We start from the raw sequence: 16,135 nt of genomic DNA, 5'->3' as shown, positions 1-16,135 counted from the left end.
CTTGTAATATCATGGGTGACCTGAATATGGATTCACATGAAACTCTCTCAAGATAAGCTTCTTGATCCCAGTGTAATCTGACAAAGAGATCCTATCTTTGAATCTCACCAAACCATACTTCGTGAGATGTTAGTCCACATCTTCATCACCTGTATCCTGTTGTAACCTATTTCTAAGCTCCCTATACTTTTCATCTTGATGTCCTTCCTGTAAGATATAATCCTATAAATTTATCCCATGCGAGCTCACCGCTGCAACGTGGTTCATTTTCACTCTCCTACTAAGAGCATTTGCAACCATTTTCCCCTCACCCTTAAAGTATCTTATCTTGAAGTCAAACTCACTGATCGTGGCCGACCACCTGGCTTTCATAGAATTTAGATTCAATTTTTCAAATAGATATGTCAACCCATTATGATCAATCATCAATACAAACCTCCTGCTAAGATGATAATTCCTCCACATCTTCAAGGCATGAATAATAGCTGCCAACTCAAGATCATGACTCACATGTTTCTTCTCATGCTCATTCAATTTCCTGGAATTATAACACACCACTTCTCCCTCTTGCATCAGGACTCCACCAATTCCTCTTTTGCAAGCATCTGTACATACCACAAACTCTTTATCTAGATTTGAAATATTAATAACTAGAGCATTTTTCAATAACTACTTCAAGTGCTCAAAAAAAGTTGCACATTCCTCTGTCCATTCAAATTTCTTACCTTTTCTTTGCAATGATGTAATAGGATATGAAATACATGAAAAGTTCTGAATGAACCTCCTATAGTGACATGCTTAGCCCATAAATGATATGACCTCAGCCACATTCTTAGGATCTTCCCACTAGATGATATCCCTTACCTTTTTTGGATCCACTGCTATGCCTTCCTTAGAAAAACATGTCCCGAGTAATGTACCTATGTCTGAAAGAAACTACACTTTCCAAGCTTGGCATACAATTGATACTCTCTTAGAAATCTCAATATCATTGCTAAATGTTTTGCAGGCTCTTCCTCATTCTAAGAATATATCAATATATCATCAATGAATAAAATCACAAACTTGTCCACATAAGGATGCAATACACTATTCATCAAACACATAAAAGTAGTTAGAGAAATAGTACCCGATGGTATCCTAATCTTAGGTCAATCTTCGAGAGTAACGAAGCTCCCTTCAACTGATCAAACAAGTCATCAATCTTTGGAAATGGGTGCCTATTCTTAATTTCACCTTGTTCAGTTTCCTATAATAAATGTACAATCTAAGAGTACCATCCTTCTTCTTCACAAACAACACTAGTGCACCCCAAGATGATACACTTGGTCTATTATATCCCTTTTCAATCATTTCCTTCAGCTACAACTTCAACTCTACTATCTATGTTGTGATCATCATGTAAGGTTCCTTTGGTGTTGGGGCTACTCTTGGTACCAAATCAATAGAAAATTCTACTTCCTTGTGGGGAGGAAATTTTGGCACCTCTACTACAAACACATCCTAAAGTTGAAGCAATAAGGGTACCTCTTGAAGATTTATGCATCCTCAACATCCTTAACCTTGTAAATGGAAATATGAACTGCAAACATTACAAACCCTTTCCTATAAATATGCTTAACCTACATAGTTGTGACCATCCTAACTGATGTAGGATTCTTCTTTCACTGTAAGATTCTCTTTTCCCCATTATCATCTAGGAACTCAATGGCCTTGTAGTAACAACCTACTTTGGTCCTATGAAGATACAACCAATCCATACCCAAAATCATACTATATGATACCAATGGAAGTACATTCATATGTGTTATTGTAGGCATACCATTCGGCTCAAATGTGCATGCTCTTACCTAGCGATGGACTCTCTTCTTAGTACCTATAACCAACAACACCAACCAAGACTTTGTATGCACTTTGTTTCTCAAGCCACAGTTATCCATTGGGTTAGGATTAAAATAACTATAATTAGATCCAGGATCAATCAAAGTAGAAACAACTCAACCACTGAGATTACCTTCCATCTCAATAATGGATGCCCAATGATCTACCTACCTGTTTTTCATAGCTGCATAAATTCGAGAAAATGTTATTTCCAACATCCCCAACTATTTGTGCCTTATGAGTGTTATAGATCTAAGGCCTGCCACCTAGGAACAATGGACAATCCTTCTTGCGATGATCATTTCCACATATGCAACAACGAAATGGTCCCTACCATCACCTCTGTTCTTCGGCTCTCCACATCCCGAGGTCTTCCTCGCTTCGGTGGCCACCTCCCTTAAAAATTTTCATTCCCCTTCAAATCACACTTAGGCTCATCTTTGCACTTTGACTACTCATAAAAATGCTTCAACTTCTATATGGCCTCCTCCAATGATCTAAGCTCACCAAACTCAATCTGATCTCTATATGCTGCTAGAAACCCTATGATGAATCTCTGAATCTTAGCCTTCTCATCCGTGAGGTAAGGCACATACCTCAACAACTCTAGGAACCTATTAGTATACTCATAATATGTCATAGAACCCATCTGAAACTCATTAAATTCCTTAGCTCTGTCATCATAATACCTCTTTGATAGGTACTTCTTCTTGAAGAATCTCTTGAACTCATCCCAAATCAACTCTTCTTCTCTAATACCCTTGACATTCTTCACATCTTTCCACAAAATATTTTCTTTCACTTTGAGACTAAAGGTGGCTATTTTTTCTTTCATGTTCTTTGAATAGTTATGAAATCTGAAGAATTTATTCATCCCAAGAAACCATGCCTCTGCATCTTCTGACTTATTCATCTTTCCATCGAACGTAGGAGGCTTGACTTTCTTGAACTCCTCAGGCAAGTACTCACCCCTCCTATAAGGATGATGATAATGATGATGGTGATAATGTCTCCTGGATGAGGAAATAGTGTGGTGACTACAAATACTAGTTCACTTGTCAAGTGTATCCAATGATATTCCACCATCCCCTCTATCCAAATTGAATCCAGACCGAGACCTAATACCATAGGCTCCATTATTTTTCTCTTCTTTCTCTTGACTAATCCTCAACCATGCTTGTTTCTGCAAATATGACAAGCTATGAAGAATCATTGCATTAACTTCTACCTACCTATCATGATCCCTCGCAAGTATTTCCTGAGCATCAACCAACCTGTCATTGTCTACTTTGCAACTCCTTATTTCTACCCTCAAACTCCTCAATGTATCTACTATACCAGGGGATTAGTCATCTCCTTTTTGCCCAACTGATCTGTTGGGAGAGTCATGAGAACTGTAGTCTACCATTTTTCTCATCATCTCTGATTCTCTTCTTCCTGCAAGTAGGCCATGTAAGAATAAACCAAATAGATACCAAAATTAAAACGATACCTCATGACGTTCAGGGGAGGCTTATCTAATCTGCAAAATCAATCCACATTAGCATGACACATATATAATCATAATCATATCAATATAACAACATCATGCATGACCATACCAACTATATACCATGACCCCATGCATGACAACCATAACCTTGACAACATCAGATTTTATCCAAAGAGAGAGGAACCCACCCTCATACCACCCTGTAACTCGCATCCTCCCATATTTAGCAACTTTCACCATTTTTCCCAAGTTAAACATGAGCAAAGGGTCACTATGATAAGACTACACCTCCTATATGACCTTAAGGAAATGGGGTCAACAAATTAAGACCTTATTGACTACTGTTAGGTGTTACAAGACCTCTAGGAGCTACCCAACCCCTCCAGGTATCCAACCCCTGAGTTAACTCTCTTTTTCACTAACCTAGATGTTAATAAATTATATATTATAGAGGAATGGAACACATAAAATATTGCAGAAATATAAACACAGAAAATGCATAAAACAAGAGACACACAGATATATGTGGTTCACCCAATTTGGGCTATGTCCACAGAGAAACAACCAGTCCTTCCTTTTATATTATCCAACAAATTGAAGAGATACAACTTACATCAGATCCACTATAATTCCCTCTTCTCTCTCACTCAATCTCCTCTCTCTTCTCGCTCATAATACCGATCTACATAGATGCAATACAATTACCTTATATATAGCAAGGGGTTGCCCTCTAGGAAATAAAAACCCTAAAATAAACATAACTACTACCGTCAGATATCTACCTAATGAACGGCCCAGATTGACTACGAAATTACGAAATTTTACAAGGAAATTTTACATCTATTTTTAGCTTCGGGGGTGCTGCCCTTGATCCCCCCGCTCCGGGGGGGGCTCCCAAAGGTCACAGTCACCCCCCTTGGACCCCCCCTATAGCATATATTTTATGGGTGGCAACAAACTGGGGTCACATGTGGCGATACCTCTAAATAAAGAAGATAATCAGGCTCCACACCCAACAATCTCCCATTTGGAGACTGATTATAGCAACTCCACCACTGCTTCATTTGCTGGACAATGACTCCACTTTGGACCTAGTTGTTTCTCATCTTCTTCTTCATACTTGAAGACTAATTGAAACTGAGCAGATTCTCAGTTTCTCCCTAGTTACAACTTTTGTTAACATATCTATAGGATTCTGGCTAGTGTGTATCTTTTCTAGCTTCAACTATCCATCTTCCAACGCTAACCATATGAAATGGAACTTGAGTTGTATATGTTTAGTCTTGGAATGAATGCAGAGTCCTTTTTAGGATGTATGGCACTCTGGCTATCACTGTATAACTTGCCCAACTCCTACTTCTTACCCAATTCATCCAGAAACCTTTGTAACCAAATCATTTCTTTACTAGCCTTTGTAGCAGCAACGTACTCTACTTTTGTTGTTGAGGGTGCAACAACACTTTGCAGTTTTGACACTTAACTAAAATTGTTCCACCTACAGTAAACACATACCTTGTTGTGCTCCTTCTGTTATCTCTATCATCCGCCATATCTGCATCAACATATCCTTGTAGAGCAATGTTTGAACCACCAAAGCATAATTCTTGATTTGTGGTAACTCTCAAATACCTGAGAATCCACTTTATTTCCATCCAATATTCAGAACACCATGCAACCTCACTATCACCTCGATGAAGACCTATGCCACTAAATAAGTAATATTAATTGGAATGAAGCAAGCTACCTTGTCGAACCTATCGACCACAACCGTGATAAATTCATGTTGCCTCAATGTCCTTAGAAGACATGTAATGAAATCCATGAAAATGACCTCCCATTTCCATTCTAGAATCAGAATAGGTTGAAGAAACCCACTTGGGTGCTTACACTCTACTTTCACCTTCTGACAACCCAAACATCTAGCCACAAACTCTAACACTTCCTTCTTTAGATTCAACCAATAATAGAACTTCTTTACTATTTTCAATGTCTTATAATATCATGCATGACTTGAATATGGCTTCACATGAAACTCTCTCAAGATAAGCTTCTTGAGCCCAGTTTAATCCGACAAATAGATCCTGTCTTTGAATCTCACCAAACCATACTTCGCGAGATGTTAGTCCACATCCTGATCACCTGTATCCTGTTGTAACCTATTTCTAAGCTCCATATACTTTTCATCTTGATGTCCTTCCTATAAGATCTAATCCTATAAATCTATCCCCTGTGAGCTCACCGCTGCAACATGGTTCATTTGCACTCTCCTAGTGAGAGCATCTGCAACCATGTTCTCCTTACCCTTAATGTATCTTATCTCGAAGTCAAACTCACTGATTGTGGCCAACCACCTGGCTTTCCTAGAATTCAGATTCAATTTTTCAAATAGATATGCCAACCCATTATGATCAATCATCAATACTAACCTCTTGCCAAGATGATAATTCCTCCACATCTTCAAGGCATGAATAATAGCTGCCAACTCAAGATCATGACTCACATAGTTCTTCTCATGCTCATTTTGTTTCCTCGTATTATAACACACCACTTGTCCCTCTTGCATCAGGACTCCACCAAGTCCTCTTTTGCAAGCATCTGTACATACCACAAACTCTTTATCTAGATCTGCAATATTAAGAACTAGAGAATTTTTCAATAATTGCTTCAACTGCTCAAAACTGGTTGCACATTCCTTTGCCCATTCAAATTTCTCACCTTTTCTTTGCAATGATGTAATAGGATATGAAATACATGACAAGTTCTGAATGAACCTCCTATAGTGACATGCTTAGTGTTGTGGGGAAAAATGCCTATGCAGGACGATCCTATCCACCTAAGGTGTGACAGTGCCTTAGCAACAAACAGAAACAGCTATTCTAGTATTCTTCCTTTATGAATTAAGAATAAAGAGAGATGGATGGACTAACCGGTGTCTTCTGTTTGTCCCTCGACCCGGTTTCTCTTCTCTTTGAGAGTTCCCAGCTACTTGCCTTCTCGCTCACCCATCTTCAACAGGTTTCTGCAAGATCACAAGAAGAGAACACTACACAAAGACATAGATTCATATTCATAACTAGTTCAGGATTAGAAATAAACTAAACATACTAATGCAATCATACATCAAAGATACATCAGTATATAGGAGAAACCAAGATAGCTTTATTGATGAATAACAGGGTTCAGGAGGAGATACAACCCAGAGAGTTCCAATCCAGCATCTACCTCCCAACGAATGAAATCCTTTCTTCACCTCCCTTCAAAGCATTAAGCACCCAATGATTCCAATCTCAAACCAACAACAATTCTTTGCAATAACAAAATTCCAGCCTCTAGATCTCATGGAGAAGAGATCCATATATGGATGTTTGGAGTGAGGATGAGTCAGCTTGTGATCTGACTAGTGTCCTCTCTCTCTGTGAGTTCTTACTTCCACTTGGAGACTAAGAGCCTCTTACTCATCACTTAGTCGAACTCAGCAAGGCAAGTGTCATGGAGGAAGATTCTGGAAGCTTCCACAGTATTGACACCTCTCACAAGAGACCCTGACATTTGTCATTTCCCGCTCAGCGCACCCTGGTAGTGCTTCCACCTGCGTTGCAATGCAACTAGCCAGTGTAGCCTCTGCATTTCAACGCAGGCAGCTAGTGGAGCCTCTGAATTGATCCTGAATTGACTTGTTTTTGAGCAGTTTCTGGTGGAGAACTTCTGTGAATTGCTGTGGTTTGTTAGCCTTGTCCCTCTAGGGGTAGGAACAACATGTTTAGGGACTTTGGATCCCTTGGATTATGGACATTTCATGCTTATAGTTGTAAGGCACAAAAATGTCTATAACAGTTGCCCCCTAAAGTATGAGGCCGTTTATCGGGTGAAATGCTTTATTAGGAGGATCCGAAGTTCTTTCATTGCTGGGAGGAGACCTGTAATATAATACAATACAATAAATTATTTTCATACTTTTTTCATGATCTAGCCGAGGCGGGCATTCCCATGCTCAGCTTTATAAATTCATTTTCGTGTACATATAACAGACAATCGTCTGATGATAGACTGATGATTCTGAAAGATCCATCATCCTTTTGGTAGGATGATTATCTGTGCTGCAAAGCTGTACATTTCCATGTCTTTATTTTCTGAATATATATCGCAGCCCGGATGGATGAAACTAGATCCGGGGTCTTCAATCTCGTCCGATCTTCACTCTAAGTACAAGTCGATCCATATGAGAATTGCTCTGAAGTCGAACATGAAAAGACATCGCTTGATTACCAGTCAATGATGTAAACTGTTAACAAGCGCGAGAGGAATCACCGATAATGAAGATGACCCTCAAGGTACTGCAGTACAATTCACGTGGTGTGAATAGAGGACTTGGCGTCGAACACCACACAAAATCTTTCGGTCGAAGGTCATTGATGTATACCTGTCGCCGGAAGTGAGAAACTTGCCATTGAGGCATGCAAGCTTCAAGCTACTGAAGGGGGTGTTCCTAGATCAACTTCTTGGATAATGAGCTGATGTCGACAAGAAGCAATCCGTCAAAGGAGGGCCTTAATGAATCCCACATCAATGACACGGAACGGAGCTAATGATTTTGATGGAGGTGAAAACGATCTGATGACATATTATTCAGGGTGGCGGTCATGAAAGAGTATAATGTATGGTAGTGGATGGGACACAGGTGACTTCTCTGAACGACTTCTCTTGAACATATGGCGACACTGATGCGATGGATCGGTAGCATTACCCAAAGTATGGATGGTATGGCGAGACCATGGTGATGTGACCGATGAATGAAACAACCCAACCCGATTGTGGTACGGAGGAAAAGTGTCATGTTCAAGAGCAACTTGCTACCATCAAAGTTTTCTTGAGTTTCTCCCAATTTTTCCCCAGTCATTGCTGACCAGTACCTCTTTATTTTTGTCAAGCTTGAGGAGGATAACATATGCTTGTTCTATAACTTGCCCTTCGGGCAAGCCCATCGCTATGTTTTAACGAGCCTAGCGATAGTGAAACTCGTTCTCGTCTAAAGACAAGTTTGTCGCTATTTCATGCATTTAACGAGTCTAACGACAAAGATAACTCGGTCCTTTTCATTTTTAGAGAGACTGAAAAGGTACGTAAAGTCAACTCCGAAAGTCCTTTTTCGTCATCTAATCCCTTAAGTCCGAAAAAGTATAAAACAATACAGAAGGGATGAATTTTTGATAGTTTTAACGACCCGAATAAAACAAGTGCTCGATCTTTTTGTGCAATAATCCCTCAGGTCCAAAAAGATTAAAATCTAGAGGAGGGATAGCACTTCCGGTCGCTTTAACGAGATGGAAGGCCAAAACTCAGCAATCTTTTCATATTTCACGAGTCAGATGAAAAGAGCTTAAAGAAGACTCGTCTTTTGAGGAACGAGTGATAAAACGGGTTAGCAGCTGATTCCAGGTACGGGTTGGAATTTTCCAATCACGGCAGTGTCACAAGGATGGCTAGTGAAATCACTCTTCGCTGCTGTTCCTCAAAATGGGTAAACAATCATATGGAGGTGAACGATCGGCCAATGGAAAAGTGGAGGTGACGGTGCAAACACGACCAAGGCTTTAATGGCTGATGATACTACATTCAAGGTGGTTATTTACCGGAATAGTTCATTTTTTAACGAGCTTAAACGCGGGTGGAAAACATTTGCTCGATCTTAAGTTTATTTTTTAATGAGCATGAACTATGTGCTAAAACTGCTCGGATCTTGCGTTTATTTTTTAACGAGCATGAACTGTGTGCTAAAACTGCTCGATTAATCCAGTCATATGATAAGAATGTCTCATTGAAGATGCTATTTTTTATGGAGCTTAGATCTTCCAAAGCTTTACTCCGGATCCTTTCGTTATGCAAGTTCGGAAACGACTAATCCTACGAGTTTAAAGGGTTAGACCTACAGGTTTAAAGGGAGGACCTAAAAATTTAAAAAAATAAATAGTCGCCCCTTGCTTGCACTCCAAAAGGTTTGCATGCCCCCAGGCATAAAGTACGATTTCAAGGTTAGCTCTTCTTAGTCCAATAAAACATTTGTTTTACCGGGAGAGTTCTACCTCTTTCAGGTTACCCAAAGATTGTTTCATCAATGCAGCAAACAAAACACTTCTTCGACGATGCCTACCGAAATAGACAAAGGTGAGAGACTCCGTCTGTCAACTCACATAACTTTGACAAAAGAATTTTATTCTAGAATAACCCTCTTCCAGCATGGGCGGGGTACAGAATAGTCATATTCTCCCGCGGAAACCTACCCTATACCCAAAGTTTTCCTGCCGAAGCAGGCCAGGATGCATGCCCCCTGGGTTCCAGTCATATCCTTCTGAATTACTCGAGCTCATCGGGAGGACGGACCGTGGGCTGAGACATTTCTTGCGTGAAGAGACCATTTAGGGAAGGTATATGACTATTTGCGATGCGTGATCCGGGAAATGAAAGCTGGTCCACGAGCTTGACCACTCTTCCTTCGTGCGGAAAACACATTACTCTAAAGAGTGAGGAGACGATGGCTCCCATGCAATATATATAGTCTCGTCCAAGGAGTAGGTTATAATCCAAGGGTCCTTGAACGACCATCACGTTCATTTGAACAGTCTTCCCTTTCAATGTGATTGGCACATTGGGAAGAATCCCTATAGGTCGACTGGTTCCTTTATCGAAGCCTGTCAGATTTCTCATTTCAGGCAAAAGCGCTGGCGAACCAAGCGCTTTCCAAGCAATAGAGGAAAGGATACTCACAGATGCCCCATCATCAATGATGGTGCCATCCATTACCATTCTGTATATTTGAATGATAATTCTGAATGGTATGCTTGCTGGCAACCGGGGTCTGCCTAGTTGGTTCCAGTCGAAGGATACAACTAGGTTGCTTGGTGGTGGGATCGAATAGACGGCCGGGTATGACTCTGACGAAGTTCCTTCCTGTGATAAAGGAATGGGCAAATTGCCCCCTTGTTCGTCGGAGTCTGTGTTGATGAAGAGAATTTGGACGGTGTCGTCTTTATTCTCCTCTGTGATGGTATCATTCGAAGATAGAGCCTCTGAAGGCAAAATCGGGTCAACTGCCGCCTCGACCTTTTTAATTTCGTCAGGTATGGATCTAGACGGTTCATCCTCAATGATAGGTGCTTCGGCTGACCACCTGAGGGGGCCAGCCGGGTTCTCAACTGGTGAATGACTTGGCAGGAGTTTTTGATATCCAGGAGGAAGTTGCACTGGTAAAACCGGGTGATCTTCCAAAACTCTTTTAGCCTCGTCTAAGAAGGGACAACGGTGGATGGCATGGTCGCCTTCACACAGTTTGCAGGGAAATCTAGCTTTCCCTCTCTGTCCTGTGGCTTCACTTTCACTAGTTGACGGTGTGCTGTCAACATGGCTATCAAGAGGTTGACGCCACCGAATTGTGCAAGCGGGGAGACCAGTTCCTTAGTATCCGAGGGATGCAAGGACAATCTCTGTGAAAGTGGTCTCCCTTGCATACGACACATGGCAACTTAGGCCTGGTCAGTGCAGTGTGTGGATTTTCATTAGACGCCATTCGCTTGCCCCCTGTCGCTTTTGGCTCCTTATCCTTCTTTTCTTTCTTCTTCTTTTCCTTCTTCTCCTTAGGAGCTTGGCTTTTGGCTTGGCCAGCTCCATCATGCGAAGAGGAGGGAGGAGAGGAAGAATTATAGGAAGTGGAAGGCTGGTGGGCAGCTCTGGACTGGTCTAACTGCTGATTCGATTATTCAGGAGTAGTGGTGTTTTGGACAACATTAGTTGAGAAGAGCCAGACAGGCAAGCCTATTGTCAGTCCTGGAAGCGACAATGTGGCCATATGGGGTGCTCCACCATCTCCCCAAGAGGATAAGGGACTAGGATTTCCACCAAGGGGAATTCCTTGGTTGGAGGGCCCCATTTTCTCAACTGAAAGATCAACGCGGGAATAAGGGTGATTTATTATTCCGTTTAAAATAAGTTTTAATGACGCTTTAGCCACAACTTGCTTTTTCAATTTTAAAGAGTCGAGAAAAAGCTAAAGATGACTCTAGTCTCCTTCGATGTTTTAACGAGCCCAAAGTGACAAATGCTTGGATGGGCTTTTTCTGTTATAGAGTCTGAAAAAGGCCAAAAGGAACTGCTCTAGAGTTCTAGGTAGAGGGTGTGCCAAACTTTTCGCAAAACCGCAGAATACTTTTTAAGGTACGGGCGGTCAATCTTCCTGAATGCTGTGTTCATTGCATTGCGATCAGTAGGGCGGCCGACACGGCTTCCTAAGGATAAAGGTTTTATGCCTATTGGGGTCTCCCAATATATACTCGACGGTACGTGGGAGCACAATCCGTACTGGCGCTATCGTCCCTCAGGAGGAATCACCCACCATCAACGAGATCGACAGTCACCAGGTTTTACGACGCCGGAACACGTCTCTAGCCTAGACCTCTATGTTGTGCATTATGTTACAAAGTGTTATTAAGTTCATTCAGTTTATTTTATGTTGACCTTTCTTAGAAGTTTGCCTTTTGAGGTTCACCACGAGATGTATAGACAACTTCTTAAATGCAATCTAAAAGATGATAAGCAAATTTTATCTCCTTTTCAACAATGAAAATCCTAGCTACAAAGGGAAAAGAAAGACACCATCTTTTCTCAGAGAGAAATCAGCACACTCTAAATGCACTTTCGCTAAATCAATCATGAAAACTATCAAGATGCAAATGCATAGTGCAAGTGTTTGTTTTCCGCTTTCTTAATATTGATGCCTAAAAAGAAAGATTTTTGCACAACTTTGAATTTGCTTTTAAATGACAAATACAAACAAGTTTACTTTTTCGAAATCAGAAAGGGTAGAAGAGATTACAACACTTAACGATTTTCGAAATGAATACTTGTTTTGACACTCAAAAGAGACAAACTCAAACCAAAAGCAATAATGAATGTATAACCAACTGTAAACAACCAATGAACTCTCTCCTAAGATCACAATCAACAGATCCGAATCAAGGGCTACAGGATGACTATTTCACTCTTGCAACAGAAAACTGTAAATGATGCCACAAACACATAAAAACACTCACAGTCTTTTTGTACAAAAGGAGGCGGAATTAAAGCAGAGAAAACGAGTTATCAGACAGGTACCTATGCTGGTTACAGGATGTAGAAATCAGAGATCAAAACAAGGCAAAACAGAGCAGAGAACCCCAGCTGCACAAGGCCTAACTGGATCAGCCCACCTGTATAACAGGGAAACTAAACTTCAACGCAGGTAGCCTTCACGGGAACTGCGTTGAAATGCAGAGTCTCTTCACAGAGCCTGCGCTGAAGGAGAAACGAGAGTTCCTCACTGGGTTCTGGGTCACGATTTGCTTTTTAATCTACAGTTTCAGGCCAAATCAAAGCAACAAGCAAGGTACAATCAAAGGGATGATTTGAAGGAGGGCTAAGATCTATCACAAAGGATCATCAAATCATTTCTGAGTCCATTGTTCAGATCATAGACAAATCCAGTGATTGGATCAAAGCAGCAGCTGTCTACTTTGCATCTGAAAATAGCAGATGCAGTTCGATTGCTGCTCTTGAGTCTATGAAACAAAAAATGATAGAAACACAAATAAAATGACTAAACAGATCTCCCCAGCGGAGTCGCCAATTTGTTGTGGGGAAAAATGCCTATGCAGGACGATCCTATCCACCTAAGGTGTGATAGTGCCTTAGCAACAAACAGAAACAGCTATTCTAGTATTCTTCCTTTATGAATTAAGAATAAAGAGAGATGGATGGATTAACCGGTGTCTTCCGTTTGTCCCTCGACCCGGTTTCTCTTCTCTTTGAGAGTTCCCAGCTACTTGCCTTCTCGCTCACCCAGCTTCAACAGGTTTCTACAAGATCACAAGAAGAGAACACTACACAAAGACATAGATTCATATTCATAACTAGTTCAGGATTAGAAATAAACTAAACATACTAATGCAATCATACATCAAAGATACATCAGTATATAGGAGAAACCAAGATAGCTTTATTGATGAATAACAGGGTTCAGGAGGAGATACAACCCAGAGAGTTCCAATCCAGCATCTACCTCCCAGCGAATGAAATCCTTTCTTCACCTCCCTTCAAAGCATTAAGCACCCAATGATTCCAATCTCAAACCAACAGCAATTCTTTGCAATAACAAAATTCCAGCCTCTAGATCTCATGGAGAAGAGATCCATATATAGATGTTTGGAGTGAGGATGATTCAGCTTGTGATCTGACTAGTGTCCTCTCTCTGTCAATTCTTACTTCCACTTGGAGACTAAGAGCCTCTTACTCATCACTTAGTCGAACTCAGCAAGGCAAGTGTCATGGAGGAAGATTCTGGAAGCTTCCACAGTCTTGACACCTCTCACAAGAGACCCTGACATTTGTCATTTCCCGCTCAGCACACCCTAGTAGTGCTTCCACCTGCGTTGCAATGCAACTAGCCAGTGTAGCCTCTGCATTTCAACGCAGGCAGCTAGTGGAGCTTCTGAATTGTTCCTGAATTGACTTGTTTTTGAGCAGTTTCTGGTGGAGAACTTCTGTGAATTGCTGTGGTTTGTTAGCCTTGTCCCTCTAGGGGTAGGAACAACATGTTTAGGGACTTTGGATCCCTTGGATTATGGACATTTCATGCTTATAGCTGTAAGGCGCAAAAATGTCTATAACACTTAGCCAGTAAATGATATGACCTCATCCACATTCTTAGGAGCTTCCCGCTCGATGATATCCCTTATCTTTTTGGATCCACTGTTATGCCTTCCTTAGAAAAAACATGTCTCGAGTAATGTACCTATGTCTGAAAGAAATTACACTTGCCAAGCTTGGCATACAACTAATACTCTCTTAGAAATCTCAATACCACTGCTAAATGTTTTGCATGCTCTTCTTCATTCTTAGAATATATCAATATATCATTAATGAATAAAATCACAAACTTGTCCACATAAGGATGCAATACACTATTCATCAAACACATAAAAGTAGTTAGAGAATTAATACTCGATGGTATCCTCATCTTAGGTCAATCTTCGAGAGTAACGAAGCTCCCTTCAACTGATCAAACAAGTCATCAAGCTTTGGAAATGGGTGCCTGTTCTTAATTGTCACCTTGTTTAGTTGCCTATAATCAATGTACAATCTAAGAGTACCATCCTTCTTCTTCACAAACAACACTAGTGCACCCCAAGACGATACACTTGGTCTAATGTGTCCCTTTTCAAGCATTTCCTTCAGATGCAACTTCAACTCTACTAACTATGTTGTGATCATCATGTAAGGTGCCTTTGGTGTTGGGGCTACTCCTGGTACCAAATCAATAGAAAAGTCCACTTCCCTGTGGGGAGGAAATTCTGAAACCTCTACTACAAACACATCCTAAAGTTGAAGCAATACAGGGTATCTCTTGAAGATTTATGCATCCTCAACATCCTTACCCTTGTAAATGGAAATATGAACTGCAAACATTACACACCCTTTCCTATAACTATGCTTAACCTACATAGTTGTGACCATCCTAACTGATGTAGGATTCTTCTTTCACTGTAAGATCTCTTTTCACCATTATCATCTAGGAATTCTCAATGGCTTTGTAGTAACAATCTACTTTGGTCTTATGAAGATACAACCAATCCATACCCAAAATCATACTATATGATCCCAATGGAAGTACATTCATATGTGTTATTGTAGGCAACCATTCAGCTCAAATGTGCATGCTCTTACCTAGTGATGAACTCTCTTCTTAGTACCTATAACCAACTACACCGACCAAGACTTTGTACGCTCTTTGTCTCTCAAGCCACACTTATCCACTGGGTCAGGATTAAAATAACTATAATTAGATCCAGGATCAATCAAAATAGAAACAAATCAACCACTGTGATTACCTTCCATCTCAATAATGGATGCTCGGTGATTTGCCTACTTGTGTTTCATAGCTACATAAATTTAAGAAAATGTTATTTCCAACATCCCCAACTATTTGTGCCTCATGAGTGCTATAGATATAAGGCCTGCCACCCTGGTACAATGGACAATCCTTCTTGCGATGATCTTTTCCACATATGCAACAATGAAATGGTCCCTACCATCACCTCTGTTCTTCGGCTCTCCACATCCTGATGTCTTCCCCGCTTCGGTGGCCACTTCCCTTTAACTTTTTCATTCCCCTTCAAATCACACTTAGGCTCATCTTTGCGCTTTGACTACTCATAAAAATGTTTCAACTTCTAGATGGCCTCCTCCAATGATCTAGGCTCACCAAACTCAATCTGATCTCTATATGCTGCTAGAAACCCTATGATGAATCTCTGAATCTTAGCCTTCTCATCCGTGAGGTAAGGCACATACCTCAAAAACTCTAGGAACCTATTAGTATACTCATAATATGTCATAGAACCCATCTGAAACTCATTAAATTCCTTAGCTCTGTCATCATAATACCTCTTCAATAGGTACTTCTTCTTGAAGAATCTCTTGAACTCATCCCAAATAAACTCTTCTTCTTGAATACCCTTGAAATTCTTCACATCTTGCCACAAAATATTTTCTTTCACTTTGAGACTAAAGGTGGGCATTTTTTCTTTCATGTTCTTTGAATAGTTATGAAATCTGAAGAATTTATTCATCCCAAGAAACCATGCCTTTGCATCTTCTGACTTATTCATCTTTCCATCGAATGTAGGAGGCTTGACTTTCTTGAACTCCTCAGGCAAGTACTCACCCCTCCTATAACGA

Source organism: Pinus tabuliformis, chromosome 9 (assembly GCF_031772625.1).
Source record: "Pinus tabuliformis cultivar Carrire ecotype Pingquan chromosome 9, CPIR1, whole genome shotgun sequence".
In the NCBI taxonomy this organism is placed as follows: Eukaryota; Viridiplantae; Streptophyta; class Pinopsida; order Pinales; family Pinaceae; genus Pinus; species Pinus tabuliformis.
The sequence above is the reverse complement of the archived record's forward strand: the minus strand, read 5'-3'. Positions refer to the sequence as shown.